Below are 15,787 nucleotides of genomic sequence, written 5' to 3' on the forward strand. Positions count from 1 at the left end.
CGCGCGCAAAGAGCGTGATCAAGCGCGTTCTCTCCGTGTGTGCGTGGTCACGTGCGTTGACACGCATGCGCTACATCCACCCATGCTATACAGCTTCATCATGGGCGCCACAATATACGATATATAGCAGTATGTACACTGATTGTGTAGTAAGCCGGGGCTCAAGATCTTTTACAAAAAAATCTTTGATACATAAAAATAAAAATTTAAAAACAAAAAGATGTTAGATAGTAATTGTGTCATAAATTATTATCAGACCAATTATTAAATAATATTATATATTTTATATATTTCTTTTTGTAATATATAAAATGTTTTTATTGTTGAAAAATAAAGATGTGTCGTAACATTCTAACAATTGAATATATTATGCACATTATTTTTAATTGAAGAAAACTTTAATGAGTTATAAATTAGATCATAATAAGTTATAAAAATTTTAACATTTAAAGCAAAGCAAATAACTTTGAAAGTATCTAACTCATCTCACTCATGTTGCAATTAATTTATGCATTTCGCTATTGTATATAATATTAATTGTTGAAATTAAATATTTGCGTGAAAAAGTGATAAGCGTTGTGTAAAAAAAGGTCTCTTCTCGCGCAACTTTGTCATAAAATCGCAGTAGGGGGTAACATGAGCTCAGTTATACTTGCAGCAATGTGAGGATGCATTCAGAATAGCAAAGAAACGAGAGGGAAGTAGACAAAGAAGAGTTAAAGTTAAAATCACGCGAGAGAGAGAGAGATGCAATTGGAGAGTGTATGAGAACGAGTCGTTAAGGGGCGGGAAAGATGGCGTAAGGGGGTACGAGGGGGTCGTGAGAGGTGGCGGCGGCAGGGGGAGGTGGTACAACGGAGGATGAAGGTGGTGGGGGTGTGCATTGCGGATTTATTCCCGCCAACACATTCATCATGGCGGATTTAGCTGAACCCGTAACGCATTGCCGTGGATATATATCTGCTTCCATCCCTACCCTAACTTCCTCCCTCCTCCGTCCTTTACCCCTCTACCACCTCATCACAATTCCGACCGAATCCTCGCCGGTATATCCTGTATTCTGACAAAACCTCTCTTTTTCAATGACTCCCTAACTCTTTCCGCAATACGTGAAGCGAAAGGATACTGGATCGTTTACGATGCTCTGGGTATTACGTTTCGCGATGGTATATTTTTCCATCGCGATATAATAATATAAATATATCTAGCGATTTAACAAATAGCTTAATATCCATCTAAATGTTGTTGAATTAGAGAAAAATTAGATAAATTTTGATGTTGTTATAATTTGCATTTCACAGTGATAGACTTGGGACGGGGAATTATATGAAAATGAGCTACATGTATGCGCAGTTCTTTTCCTTCTTGTTGACCATTCGCGGCAGAAACAGACCGTAAATAGCTCTTTAATAAATCTTTGGTGTGCTATCAGCAGCTGATCGCAATGCATCATGGCGCAGCGTTGACAGACCCCTCTAACTACTCTTCACCCTTCGTCCGCGTGCTATCCCCTCTCTTCTGCTCTGGGTAGATACGATATTACGGGGATTGGTATAAATCTATGGCTCATCCATCTACATTTTATCTCCGAAGAACCAAGACACCTACGCAGAAACGCGCGTACAAGCGCACACACGAGCCGAAACGTGCACAAACACCGTCAAAATCTTCCTTCTTCTCCACTCCTCTCATATCCTGAGGGTCCCTATTCGCCCTTCTCCCTCGAGACGGTTCAAATCCGATCTCCAGCTCAACTCCACCTCCCCTGCCGGCTCCCTCGTTCCACCTGCTCTATCGAGATTCCAATAGCGGCCTTATCGAAGGCTTTGTACGATGAGGGATCGCAAGCTACCCGGGCACTTTCTGCGGTCCTCATGATATTTCACATTTATTATCATATTTCAGTTATTCGCAATCCATTCTTTATCTAGTCAAGACGTAATAGCGTTAATAAACGAAGATGCGAGAAAAGTTATAGAAGATTCTACGTCTAGTAGTTAAGTGACAATGTCATTCGATAAAATAAAACTTGATACTGTTGCATAAACAAGAAATCATTTATCTTTAATATATTATTGATTTATAATAATTTATTAACTTATAATAATGCGAGACACATTTTTATTTTAATTTAATTTTCTTTTCGTACGACACTGATGCACTGGTGCTTGAGAAGAAAAATATACTTACTATATATAATTCTCGCCAATATACAAATATATTAATTTTACAATCTACGACGACCATTATTTAATCGAATTGTATTTTATTTAACTCCAGAAGCTCTCTCTCTCTCTCTCTCTCTCTCTCTGGTACTGCCAATGGGTGATGATTCATTAATGATGGAGAGTCCAGAATTCCTTGGCGCCATTCTGTAAATACGGAGAGCAGTTAGCTCAAAGAGAATTCCCTGCGTTATCTGTACACTGCAAGTTTCGTTTCTCTATTTACTCATCGCATTGAATCCAAATCAGTGCTACTCATCTACATTGGATATATTCAACAGAAACGTACTATTACTTGATAGAACACCACCCTATAAGAACGAAAGAGAAGAGATATGGGCACACAAAATTCAACTCCTAAAGAGCTGAAGGTTGCAAAAGATAAAAACTAAACGCGCGCATAGGGTGCAAGAAATGAAATCACGATGCACTAAAGACTTGACCGCATGCTCGAGTAATACTGAGGTTATCCTCCGAAAAATCGACAGTTAAAAAAGGTGGGAATGTTTTGAGAGATAGGGAAAACTTGCTTCGGGCTCCCCCCGTTGGTTTAACAAAGTGCGATCGACAGCGGGGATAACAGCTGCTCCGAGTGGCTCTTCCGGTGAGAACGGGGAGAAACGGAACGATTCTCCCTTCTCACCCTAACGCCTGTCTTTCTCCCTGAGCCAAATAATATGGCGGTTGTCTGTCGCGAAGATGGCTTTTGAATTTCGATTTAAATTCACGTCGCAAAACGTGGTGTGACTTTGAGAGATTCATCATGAAACTTTTTAATTCTGTATACATATTTTTATGTAAAATATCGTCGCTAGTAATCATTCTTAACTACATTCTTATTTTATATCCGCGAAACGTTCTACCGACGATTTATGCCGTGACAAAAAGATTGCCGTTTCTTACTGCACAAATAAGTTATTCGCCGACGCAAAGGACTTGTTACAAAGTCGAGTCACTTCGTTGCGTGGAAACGTGGCACTGGTACACCTCCGAACGGTACGACGTAGTTTCTTAACTTCTGCTTTCGTCATCAAACTTTCATGAGGTACCGAACGATACGTCGAGCAGGAAAAACTTGCCACGAAATTACCAAGAGCCCCGTGTCAGAGCTCGCTTCGAATGCCACAACGTAGAAGAAGAGGGTGGAGAGCGGAAGTAGGATGAAAACCAAGCGAGAGATGGCAACGAAAGAGAAAGAAAGAAGAGGTGGTGTATCCCGACCCAAATTCAAGGGACGAGAAAACTTGGCTCGTCAATCAGCAGCCGGAACGAAGAAAGTTCCGGTGCGAGGACAAACGCTTGTCCTCTCGCTGTGTATCTTTGATACCTTCTTCGCGAATATACACGATGTTCGAAGCTTCGTCTCTCTCTCTCTTTCTCTCTCTCTCTCTCTCTCTCTCTCTCTCTCTCTCTCTATTTGCGATAGTTTCAGACGCAGTATACAATCCCGTACGTCTCATTACATCGCGCGCGACGAGAAAACGCTGAATCGTATCAGTCGAAAGGCTGGAGATTAACGGCGGAACTTTGGTGGCTAAAACAGTGATTAAGTACCGCTAACCAAAATTCAATCCGGTATTAAATTCTCAATAAATTCGAGAAATACGGTCTAGTGGAACTTGTAAATAATGAGTATTAAAATAAATGATATATTTATTCATTCAGATAAAAAAAACAAATCACTGTTTAAACATATTAAGAAAGACTACAATGAAAAATAAAAGCTGCGCTATTCAATATTATTTCCGACGCATACGACATTTTGTCGTCGGAGATAATTTCCATGAAAATACGGACATCAGATTATTTGTGCATCGGATTATGAAAAAGATTAATAAACAATCTGTGAATCCTGTAGAGAGCGTCGCCAGAGTCGACGGATGAATACATAGATGTCTTCAAAGAGTTCTATGCCGGAATACACGAAAGATCGGCTAAATCATTTTTCATGACGAACGAGCGACTTCCACGAAAAGGCCGCGGCTCGCGTGTAGCCGCGACGGCGACGGTCGTCGCCCGTATCTCACCCTAGCCATCAGTATTTTCCAACTTGTCTCACGGATTCCCTCCCGCATGCCCCCCTCTCCCCCACCCCTCTCTCACTGACGTAAGTAACAACATATATAAAAGTAAGTGACTCGACTCTCTCGCGGGGCGGTGATACAGGGTCCTCCTATCTGCGAAGTCTATCGGGCAGTAAACAGCGTGCGGCAGATAAGGCGGGAGATATATTATAGACTCCGTCCCGTCGCGTACGAGCGTATACAGAACGAGGCCGTGATAGCTGGCTGGCTCTAGCCAAGCCCAAAACCCGACGCTAGAGCGCGGGAGGCGCGCTCTATACATTCCGCTTCTTTTTTCGTCCAAGCTTCGTTCTGGTAAAAACGCCGCGCCGCCGCCGGCGTCTGAATACTCGCGCGCGGAGGACGGAAGTCGGTTTGCAAGCCAAGCATGGGGCGGCGGCGCCGAGCAACCCCTTATTTTACTCCTTCCTAGTCGGTGGCCCAAGTAGCTGCCTCCCTCTTCCAACCCCTCAGGATCGACTCGACTATCCTCCCCCTCCCCCCCGCCCTCGTCGCCCGGACCCGGTTCACCGTCCTCTACTTTAACTTCTTTCGCTTCTCGATCTTTTTCTTCTCTGGCCAATGCTCGAATGCTCGATGCTGCGATACATCACGTGCACGCTGTTGCCAGTTGACTTTCTATCTCTCCCACTCCACTTTCCTTCAGCAGACACGGAAATCTAACTCCAAACTCACCAAACGAACATTTCTCCTTTCTCTTTTGGCAAACTGCCATCTATTCGCAGATTGAAACTTCTTACTTCTTAGGCTTCTGCGATAAGAATTGAAAAAATTGCCATCTCTCCAGCCCCCAGTGTCATTTGTTTCCCGGATGAATAAAATTCGTTATACCGTGGACATTTTAAACTCGTGCGAAACTCCATATTGTTACGCGCGATTTTCTAATTTGGAGAATAGTCGCGCTTTTCGTCACGGTCGGCGCAGCAGTTGCACGAATGAAATTTTATACACGAGACACAAGGGAAGGGAGGAAAGGGTTATGGTTTATTTCAACGTTATTTCAAAATGCGATGCCATGTTGGGGGCAAGTTATTATACCGCTGTCAGCCACCGCCACTACCCTACGTTGATCTGCATAACCATCATGGTGTCTCCCCTATAAAGCATTCTGGTAGAAGACCGGCCCTTTTGCCGTGACTCCAGACCACTCAATAGAGACGCGGCTATCAGCCAACCGCAAAAGCGATTACAAATTAACGTGACGTTTCTTCGCGCTTTAATATGAACTCCCGCTATGTCTCTCGTCCCTCTTTCTCGCACACCCTTTCTCACTCCCCAGGGAGTGAATACAATTATCGTGCCTTTTGTTTCACAATTGCAGTTACTTCTCTGTGTTCAACCCGGAGGTTGAATGAAGACTATCTACTTTTATTCTTACACTCTCATATCGATTTTAAACTAGTACAATAATGCTTCATATCCCGTTTTGTGTTAATGTGCCATTTTATAATCTGTTTTCGAAAGTTTAAATATTCAGAAACGTTTGTAAAATCATTTGGCTGTGAAGACTGAATATACATTTCTGTAAAATGTATCTCATTTTTCTATATATTTATAATTAGATGATTTATTTTATGCATAGGTAAAAAAATTTTCACGGATGTGGAATGTTAATTATAATATACCGTGTAGAATTTTTCTTACGAGAGAGAGAGAGAGAGAGAGAGAGAGAGAGAGAGAGAGAATGATTGTCTGCATAATCTCTTATCGGTGGTGTCCCGAACTACATAGTTAACTATCGTGTATTATAAACAAATAAATTTTTGTTCATAGTATAAAAATATATAAGCTAAAATTTATATAATTTATAATTTGAAATTTACATGTATTACTTTTATCTTAAGACAATAAGTCAATTTTATTTAATAGTAGAAGAATATAGATTGATATGTGAAAACACAATTAATTAATGATAAGCTTTATTCGGTCGCATCTGAATCGTCGTATTGATATTTCTTATGTAATTTTATGTACTCATATACAGAGTTGGGTAAATTAATAAATTTGTTTAAGTAAATTAAGTTAAAGTTGATGGCACTTAAAATTAATTTTTAATTACGTTAAAAGTTATATAAATAAAAAATTAACTCAGTTACAGTTGCGTTAAGATTAAATTAACTTTAGTTAAAATAAAAGTTAATTTTGAAAATCATTATTTATATAAAATAATCGTAATTTTTTAAAATTGCATTATTTTGAATAGCAAAACAATTATAGTATAAATTATCAAATAATTTTTTTTGTTTTATTTATAATTTAAGTTTATGTGAAATAAAAAAGAAATATTGTTTTTTATACAATCATATATTTTGTATTCTTTTACAATTTTATGACTAAATTATTAAAAATATTATTTTACGTATATAATGTAAAATATAACCTTATATATGATACTATATATCGATAAAATATAATCCTATTAAAAAAATTTATCATTATTAAAGTAATTATTAAATTGTAATAAGAGTATTATTTCACAATGATCAGTTAATTTTCCTCGTAAGTCATCAATCAATATTCGTACCAATAGTAAACCACCTGCACTAAATATTCGTTCTACATGTGCTGAGGATGGTATTAATGTTTTATACAAATAAAAAAAGTTAACGTAGAAAAAAGTTAATAAGTTAATGTTTAAAAATAACTAGTTAAAGTTAAAAATTAATGCATTTAAAATTAACTAAATTAAGTTAAAAGTTATTAACTTTTTAAGTTTTTGTTTAACTTTTTAATTAGTTACTATATAAGCCTGCTCGTATATACTTTTCAAGTTCATCTACATAATTACACGTCGAACAAATTTTTGATTTTGGACCCAGTTATAAGTTAAACAAGAATTGGATATCACGATATTAAATTAATAATTAATTTAATAATAATGATATTCACAAGCATTATTTCCTGCCCTAAACATTGAATTTGAAGCGAAAAAGAACACTTTCAGCTAATCTTATTTAATTCGACGAGAATAAAAATTATTATCAATCTCATTACATGACGTTAATATTTCATTACATTAAATAAGGTTGCATTAAGATTATGTCGAGAATATTTTCAATCTTATTAAAAATTCTTTCTGAAAAGATGCATTTTAAACAATCTGATACATATAGTCAATCAACTTTATTGTTGAAATTAAATTGTCTGAACAGAACAGTGTAGCAGACTTCCTTCTTTCTCGTAAAGAAAAAAAAATATTTGTGGCACGTAAAACAAGCCGACACAAAGTTATCTCCGACGTAGTCCTAGATTTACGAGATCCACCGCTGATTTCAAAGCCACGTTAAAAATGGAACAACCTTGACAGTACGGTCTATTGCCCTCTAGCTTTAACGGTCAATGCAGTCCCGTTTTTTTACTAAGAAAAAATTTTAAATGCGTGACGATCCCATCGGTGTCATTGTTACGTTTCCGCAAACATTTTCGGTCGGTCCCGTTAAGTCACACCTAATTTTGAGAAGTAAAATGTGCATTCCCTGCAAACTTCTCTTCAAGGTTTCTCGTAATGGAAAATCTTATGAGAAAGATTATAGGTATAACTGAAATCTTTCAATTCGAAGGTCCTTCTACCGTCGTAAGTAATCGTGAAGTTACAAATCATGTTGCCTAAAAGCAGGGTTGGATAGTAACTAGTTAAAAAGTTAAAAGGTAATTAATAAAGTTAAAAGTCAATAACTTCTAACTTAACTTACTTAATTTTTAGTGATTTAATTTTTAACTTTAACTATTTATTTTTAAAACACGTTAAATCATTAACTTTTTTCCTAAGTTAAAAATTTATCTACCTATAGGAAAAAATTGTAAGTAAAAAATACATTCTCATATAAGAAATAAGATTTTTTTGTTATATTATACAAACTTAATTTACAAATAAAATATAAAGTTGGTTGATCCATATTATAATTGTTTGGAGTAATTTAACTTTAAAAATTTACAATTTTGTAATTTAATATAAATGTTTTTTAAAATTAATTTCTAATTTAACTCAAGTTAATTTACTCTTAACGTAACTTTTAACTAATTAATTTTTTGTTTATGTAATTTTTAACGTAACTAAATTAATTTTACAAACCATTAACTTTAACTTAAATTAGTAAAAGAAATGTATTAACTTACTCAACCCTGCTAAAATACACATATACTTTATGAATGTATATGTATATAATATTATGCTTAAAAAAAGTAGCTTCGTATTTGATTTAATGGTACAATAAATTTCTAAATAAATTTCTGAACGACTAACAAGACACTTTAATATAATAGAAATTTGGAATAAAAATTTTGGTATTATATAATGCATTTAAAATAACTATTAAATAAAGATAATTTTGTTAAAATATATAAGGTAATTCAAAGCTTCATTTCTTATTGTCAATTATCAACATTTTATCATTAATCACTTTTAAACATATTCATGTTTTATTTTATATAAACTGTTTAATATGTTTCTCTAATATATAATTTTATGTAATATTTTTGTATAACATTTATTTTATATAATATAATATGCAGATTTAAAAATATGACATTAAAAGTTTTTATCTCTTAATTTGATTCTTTTCCATACAGAGTTTGCTCTTCTAATTTCGTGCGTGAATCTATAAAAACATCGAGATGTGTCGCTTCCAAAAGTAACACCCACCAAGATAAAATTGTCCCTCATATATTTTCGTCTGGGAGGTGTTTCCCATGTAAATACTGAAAGAAACTGACATCACGAGAGAAAATGCTTTGATCCCATCATCTAGACACTTAAGACGTCAGAGATCCTTATTAAAATAATTTGAGATTTGTACGTTGAAGCATTACCAGGAAATTTTACTTTGTTCATAGTTTGTATCAAATGCTTTTGTGACAGACTTTCACGATAATTTAATATCTAAAGAAAAATGTTTATTTATGAATTCTGTTCACCATAAGAACTGAAAGCAGAGATAAATAAAACTCAAAATAAAGAATTAAATATTTATATACAATAAATATATATATATTTATATACAATAAATATATATATATATATATAAACATTAACAAATATAATTTACTACTTTGATAATTATATGAATTAAATACAATCGTATTAGAATACGCATATAAAATTGGTAGGCTATTCGATGTAATGCAAATGACAACGGGAAATTAAATTAACAACTAATTCATAAAGGATCAGGAACAGCCAATAGCAGGTGGACGTTGCCGTTATCTTGAACGGGGTTGTCCAACCAAGAAATAATACAAGTGCACTAGGCAGAAGAGACCAACCTACCCCTTACTATCCGCACACCCGTCGCCCGCAGATAAATCTTCCCGCCCTCTAATTGGCCTTCCCTCCATTTCCTCGGCCCGTACCCATACCCTTGGTCGACCTGTTCCTTCTTCGCCTCTCCCTCACTTCTATACCTCCTTCTCTCTGTGTCCCCCTTCCTACTCCGTTCGTTTCATCTCGGTTTCACTTCTCTCTACCTTCCCGGGCACGGCTCCAGGGAACGTTCTCACCCTATGCGCGCCGCCACCCTTCCCTCCCACCATTCATCTCTAAACCGGCGAATTATTAGAATTATTAGACATTATATTGGCCGCAAAATGTCCGTTAAACCGCCAGAACTCAATTGTAAATTAAGATTTCTGATAATGCCGCGAGATGTATGTGTTCCAAACTTAGCAGCTATTATTAAAGTTCTAGATTCATATATTAGTAGGATTTGTTCCCTGAATTTATCCGAATAAGTATCAGATTGCCTTAGGTATGTGCAATGTGTAGTGCGCATAAATGTAAATACGAAATATAACGAAAATTTTATTATATTAATATACATCTTTCAATTATAGTATAATAAATTAAGATATACACCTACATGTCTAGTTTTATTTAAGTATTGATGTTTCAAACAAAAAAAAAAAAAAATATGTAAGAGAGAGAAAGAGAAAATACTGAATGTACTTGTTAGTAATCTGACAAGAAACTAGCGAAGCTTAATACAAAGTATAGAGTGCTTGGCTAATGTAAACGAGTCTTAACGAGTATTCCTGAAACGCATCGAGGTATAATTTGTGCTCAAATCGAAAATGATTCAGCACTCGTGAAAATAACAGATACTAACCGAGAGTTACGAGCGCATCGTTACAAATACGTGTAATATTTGCAGCAGCAAGAGCAACATCAGCGAGGCTTTTGCATTTCTCCTCCTCTATCCTACTCGACCATTCTCCATCTCTCTTTCGGCCAACCAACCACCTCACAGTTCGTTTCCGTGTTGTTACATAATACACGCTGCGGCGCGGTTACGTGGATGAGGGATGAGGTGCTGCGTTGCCTAATAACCTCCCCTTTGCACAACACCCCCTGAAACCCGACTGAATTCTCCTCCAACCCCCTTGTTATACGAAGCGCACAGGATACGATGGTATTTGCGAGCGGTGCATGCAACTACGAGCAAACCACCCTGCAAGAGCACAACGATATAGAAACACCGCTTGAACATCACTGACGAGAGAGAGAGAGAGGGGGAGAGAAGGAGGAGGAGGAGAGGAGAAGGAAGACTAGGAAGAGGAAGAGGAGAGAAGGGAGGAGGTATCTGAGGGCACCAGGTTACGGAGAGAGAAGCGTGAAGTAATTATATGAGGGCGGAGCACGCTAGGCTCATCTACACCTAACACATTCATATCAGTCGGCCCGAGCCAAGGAGCTGCTGAAACGTGAAGCTCGTACATCAGGATTTCGTTGCCGGGATAGTAGACTCCTCGAGGAGTATGGCAGAATGAGTTTTCACACAGCAAAACCTATTGCTGATTCCTTCTTGTGAAATAAAAAGATAAGAATTTTTAACAAGTGGCACACGCGCAAGCTCATCTTCTAAAATATTACGAAAAAGTAATATATTGTAAAATGTTTCGCGTGTATTCGATAACAAATAAACAATGTATTGTAAGATATTTATAGGAATAAAGATTAAGGAAAGGCTAAGGAGCAAAACACAAATTTTAACTGAAAACACGAAATCCAAATCGCTCAAACGCCGTCTCGCCGAATTAAGAAACTTGTGAATAAAATTTCTTATATTCGGCCACAGGAAAAATCATTGCACGAGATAGAAGAGAGGTGGAAAGATTAAAGAAGCGAAAGAAAGATGGCGCGGAAGGAGGAGAATAGTGTTATACATTTAAGTGGATACACCTATATAGAGGGACTTACTGGGATTCAATTACCGCAACGTCTGCAAAGCACGCTATTCCCACACCCTTAAAAGACTACCCCTCGCGTTGTGCGCGTCCCTACCTTTCCATCTCCTCAAGAACGAACAGGTGCTCTTGTGCCTGCTGTAAATTGTTCCCCCTGTAATCCAAAGTAAAGCGGTCGTTTTATCCGCGCCATGGCGAGATGGATGCCTCGCTACGTCTTTTCACGTAATAGATTGCAGCTACGCAGCTAATGCCCCCGGTTTTGATCAAAATTATGTTTCTTTCCGATCCAAAAATACGGCTTTTAATTAATGTTAGACAATGTTAACGATAAATGTCTAAGAACACGGTCCATTTTATATAGCATGACTAAAAATGATACATTCAACTACATAATAATAACACAAAGTCGAAATACGCAATATATAAATTATTGATTAAACATGCAATACAATTGTGAAGCTAATAATTAAAAAAATTACGTACAAAATCAGATTAAACATAAATTCTATTTTTATTTATCTCTCAGATAAAATGTATAATTTGATATATATTTTTATTAAATAATAAAATCATAATAATTTTCAAGAAATATCACTTTATTTCTCGGATTGAAGATAATAACGTTCGATACGAAAGCACGTGTGAATCTTCAAAACGTGATTTTCGAAGAATGGCAGGATCGGTTTCATCTTTAGATTAAGGAACCAAGGATCACGAAGTTATAACTAAGGATCAGAGAATAGGAAGTGTTGCGTGAGGCCAATAGCAAACTTACGCCTAGATCGGTTATGTACCTTCGTTCGGTTCGAACGTAGGTACATAATTCATCGGGCGTGCACCATTGTCGGGAGCTTCATTAATACAAATGGCGTCTGCTGAATTCTGCCTCCAACCGCTCCCCGCTACGTGTACGGTAGTAACGAGAGCTTCCGTCTGTACATGTGGACATGCGATTGTGTATGTTCGTGCGTGTTAGCGCACGTATATAGGAATAGCGAACGATAGCGACATCCACCATGCTATGCTGAACGTGTGTGCCACCCCTGGAGACGCCGAGACGCGCGAGACATATTTTTGCAGTCCTTGTCGACTTTCATGAGGGAGACTTTCCGCAATAACATATTAATATCCCGGAGCGTCGCGAGACTTATGGCTGTCCGTGGAAAGCTCAACTCCGGATCAACGCGGCGCCCGTTAAGGCGGTTCCATCCTGTACCGCGATGACACCACCTAACGAGTGCTTTAAGTGTCGTAAAGCAAGCACCGCACGTCTCTCTACATCGTGATATCGTTAAGGAATTGTTAACGCAGCGGAAAATGTCGCTCGCGTAAAAGATATATTTTCGTTTAAAATACATAGCGGAATTAACGGACTATATATCTTACTATCAGTTAAAAAATGATTTTGTTGTAAAGATCGCGACATGATTTAATCATTTTACGTGTAATTCTTAAAATTTGATTCGTGGAAGGTGACAAATGACGGGATCAAGGATCACGGATCTGGTATGAGACGAAACTGCTACGGCCAGGGCCGCAGGCAATGAAGCGTAAGACGTGTAATTAAGTTTACATCGCATTTATTTTTTTTTAGCAATCGTATAATCAATGTAATATTACAATAGCGTTAAAAACGGCAACCGTCCCGAAAAACGCCGAAGTATAATCTTAGTGCTCACAGGCGGCTAGTGCGGCCCTGGTCGCTGTCGGATTACATATAATCAGGATTCAGATTTGTAGACAATTAGTAAACTAATATATTACAAAAAAAGAAGAATTTCCCACGCGGAACATTTACACAAATAACTACCACTATACATAGGTAACGCCTACCCCTAACAGGACTATGTACCTAATTGATAATGTATAGCACAGCAGAGCAGTGAAGTATTTGTTCCGAGAGATCCACAAAATAAATAAACTATCAACATTACATACCTCTTAGAAATACTGCGTTTACGTATTACTCGCGCATCTTCTTAGCAACTATTCGTATACATTCATTAACTAGAATAGAGTAACTGTATAGCGCCACAGATCTCTTTAGAGCAGGCGTCTAGGTACTAGATAGAATACATACATTACAATATTCGCATTTGTAATCTATCTTTTTGTCTTGCTTCTCTCAGGTCGATGTTGATAAAAAAAAAACGTTTTCTCTTTCTCTCTCTCTCTCTCTCTCTCTCTCTCTCGCTCTCTCTTTCTCTCTCCATAGAATATCCTTTCCAAATTTAATTTGAAAAAGATTCTATCTCGAGACCGCGCACTCTTGACCGCTTTAGCAGGTACTTAAGCAGACGCACATCATAAACGTTTCTATACAATATTAACAAAATTATCGAATATCGATATATATATTTTTTTTTGTACCAATCAAAAGAAGTACGTTTCCGTCATTAATCTCACTTGCAACTGGTATAAGATTTCAAATAATAATTCTAATCAATAACGAAATGAAATAAAATAGTCTTTTTATAACAGATGAGCAAAAATTACCATTAGCAAAACGAAAGTGGTAACAATATAAACGCACTCTCTTATTGCTTTGCAGATAATAAAAAAAATAACAAAAACGTAACATCAACAGACAAAATCATCCTATTTTACTTTTTCTATCTTTTTCTCTCTCACTCTTTCTTTCTCCCATTCTTGTGAGGTTATATCGAGTGCGCATTTTCGAGAGAAAAAATATTAAACAAAGAAAGATGAGGAAAACCGTGCAAATAGCTGTTTTGTACATTAAATTACGAAAAAGAGTCGTGCCTTCGCTAAACTCGTCACGAACTAATCATTAACATCGACTCAATTTCGCCCGTCGAGAAAGTTAGATGCCTTTTTTACGTCTTATATTTTAACCCTATATATAGTTGTAGCCTTTTTATTACGTATTTGAGTTTCTAAGTTGGATACAACCTATCGCAATGCACATCGGGAGAATGTGACTCTCTTTTCGGTCGATTTTTTTTGCAAACGACGCCCCGGATCCGCGGACGTTGGCTGATTGGCCACCCTCGATAATTCAACCCCCTATCTACATGCTACTGCACCAAAGCAGAAACTACAGGTAGAGAGACCAGAAAGGGGAACGACTACAACAGAGCTAGGCTTATATGGATGATACTGTGTACTTGGATACTGATTGGTCTGGGAGCATATCGGTCAAAGTGAGCTACGGGAGGTAGCCATGGTGGGGGAAGGTTCGTCACTCACCGGGTGCAGCATCCGATTCGCCGCAACCGATAAATTGACGATCGACAGATACGCACATCGACCATCTATTTGGCATTGCAGAGACAGCGGGTGCAGCCTGCCACTCACCTGAAGCATAAACAGAAACGACGGAGAGTTAGCTTATTTCACATGTGTTATCATATACATTTACGATACATAAAATTTTTAATAATGTGCAGTAAATAGAATTTTGCAATAACAAAGTACAGAAGAAACTACATTACATATGTTATTACACGCGACATAAAATTAAAAAATTTCCAAGTTGCAAAGGACCTTTATTTCTTTTTAGAGACCGTCATGTTAGGCCAACTGTGCTTGAGAGTTCGACTTACAAGGACATTTATATATACAACGTGCTAGGGACGCGATGGGTCGGGTCGCGAATGCTGGTTCAGCTTCTTTTGTAATAGAATGAATGCACATGGTGCCTTGTCCGGTCACATGCACGTTGAGTCTGAGTTTTGGTAGTGTTAGTATCTCGGGATATCAATACTTCACGTTAAGAGCGAAAGGGTTAGTCTAGGCTGCATAGGAAATGAGAGATAACAGAACTTTACACCACTAATTCTGTTTTTTTTTTATATTTATACAATCAATAATGTATTAGATGAGAAAAAATTAAGGCAATAATAAATAAAAATTAAAATAATTACACGTATATCATTTAATAATATTTTACTTTATTGCACAAGATGTAAATATAAAACACAAATTTTAATAAGCAGATACTTTTCAAATGCGTATTACAAAAGTTATCTTCGTGACACACGTATTATTATTAAACAAGTACGACAAACACTTTCTAACTAAATTTCATTTTTTATTATTACAAGATTAATAAAATATCTATGACTTTGGACAATAAACAGTTCTCTAGAATTCTCTTCAAACTCGTTACGACCCTTGTTACTTGGAAATTGTTTACACGCGCTTGTATCTTGTTTGAGCCGCCGTTTGCTGTTCGGCCTAGAATTACTTCGCCTTTCCAGAAGTACGCGACGCCCTGAAACTGAGTCTGGCGTACATACCTAAACGTCCTTCCTGCGCGCATTTATCAGGATT

General features: G+C 37.0%; 1 protein-coding gene across 2 annotated transcripts in view; it reads right to left on the bottom strand.

Moving 5' to 3' along the window:
- Window positions 1-2,161: 2,161 nt before the first annotated feature.
- Window positions 2,162-15,787, bottom strand: part of LOC105192848 (homeotic protein ultrabithorax) — a 108,420-nt gene continuing 94,794 nt past the window's right edge. Inside the window, exon 3 of one of the 2 annotated variants that reach the window (XM_011157107.3) lies at window positions 2,162-2,372. The gene's annotated coding sequence lies outside the window, so the exon portion shown is untranslated. Of the gene's footprint in view, window positions 2,373-13,054; window positions 14,810-15,787 lie in introns of those variants that run through there. The other variant, XM_011157106.3, reaches the window with a different exon arrangement.

This window comes from Solenopsis invicta, chromosome 8, assembly GCF_016802725.1.
Source record: "Solenopsis invicta isolate M01_SB chromosome 8, UNIL_Sinv_3.0, whole genome shotgun sequence".
Lineage (NCBI taxonomy): Eukaryota > Metazoa > Arthropoda > Insecta > Hymenoptera > Formicidae > Solenopsis > Solenopsis invicta.